Source organism: Halichoerus grypus, chromosome 8, assembly GCF_964656455.1.
Source record: "Halichoerus grypus chromosome 8, mHalGry1.hap1.1, whole genome shotgun sequence".
NCBI classification, from domain to species: Eukaryota; Metazoa; Chordata; class Mammalia; order Carnivora; family Phocidae; genus Halichoerus; species Halichoerus grypus.
Window position 1 is genome coordinate 59,911,355 of NC_135719.1, and position 1,575 is coordinate 59,912,929.

Below are 1,575 nucleotides of genomic sequence, written 5' to 3' on the forward strand. Positions count from 1 at the left end.
ACAAAGACCCCATCAAAAAGGAGAATTACAGACCAATATCCCTGATGAACATGGATGCAAAAATTCTCACCAAAATACTAGCCAATAGGATCCAACAGTACATTAAAAGGATTATTCACCACGACCAAGTGGGATTTATCCCTGGGCTGCAACGTTGGTTCAACATCCACAAATCAATCAATGTGATACAATACATTAACAAAAGAAAGAACAAGAATCATATGATCCTCTCAATAGATGCAGAAAAAGCATTTGACAAAGTACAGCATCCTTTCCTGATCAAAACTCTTCAGAGTATAGGCATAGAGGGTACATACCTCAATATCATAAAAGCCATCTATGAAAAACCTACAGCGAATATCATTCTCAATGGGGAAAAACTGAGAGCTTCCCCCTAAGGTCAGAAACGCGGCAGGGATGTCCACTATCACCACTGCTATTCAACATAGTATTAGAAGTCCTAGCCACAGCAATCAGACAACAAAAAGAAATCAAAGGCATCCAAATCGGCAGAGAAGAAGTCAAACCCTCACTCTTTGCAGATGATATGATACTTTACATGGAAAACCCAAAAGACTCCACCCCAAAACTGCTAGAACTCATACAGGAATTCAGTCAAGTGGCAGGATATAAAATCAATGCACAGAAAGCAGTGGCATTCCTATACACCAACAACAAGACAGAAGAAAGAGAAATTAAGGAGTCGATCCCATTTACAATTGCACCCAAAACCATAAGATACCTAGGAATAAATCTAACCAAAGAGGCAAAGGATCTGTACTCAGAAAACTATAAAATACTCATGAAAGAAATTGAGGAAGACACAAGAAATGGAAAAACGTTCCATGCTCATGGATTGGAAGAACAAATATTGTGAAGATGTCAATGCTTCCTAGAGCAATCTACACATTCAATGCAATCCCCATCAAAATACCATCCACTTTTTTCAAAGAAATGGAACAAATAATCCTAAAATTTGTATGGAACCAGAAAAGACCCCGAATAGCCAGAGGAATGTTGAAAAAGAAAAGCAAAGCTGGTGGCATCACAATTCTGGACTTCCAGCTCCATTACAAAGCTGTCATCATCAAGACAGTATGGTACTGGCACAAAAACAGACACATAGATCAATAAGCTTTGCGCAGTGGCAGTATCGTAGCCAATGAGGTTTATCTGAGGCACGATTATTGCTAATTGAAAACTTTTCCCAGACACATAGATCAATGGAACAGAATAGAGAGCCCAGAAATGGACCCTCAACTCTATGGTCAACTAATCTTTGACAAAGCAGGAAAGAATGTCCAATGGCAAAAAGACAGTCTCTTCAACAAATGGTGTTGGGAAAATTGGACAGCCACATGCAGAAGAATGAAACTGGACCATTTCCTTACACCACACACAAAAATAGACTCAAATGGTTGAAAGATCTAATTGTGAGACAGGAGTCCATCAGAATCCTAAAGGAGAACACAGGCAGCAACCTCTTTGACCTCAGCCGCAGCAACTCCTTCCTAGAAACATCGCCAAAGGCAAGGGAAACAAGGGCAAAAATGAACTATTGGGACTTCATCAAGA

The 1,575-nt window shown here is 39.7% G+C and overlaps 1 pseudogene; it reads left to right on the forward strand.

Moving 5' to 3' along the window:
- Nucleotides 1–1,133: 1,133 nt before the first annotated feature.
- On the forward strand, nt 1,134–1,296 carry LOC118522578 (U4 spliceosomal RNA; annotated as a pseudogene).
- Nucleotides 1,297–1,575: the final 279 nt, after the last annotated feature.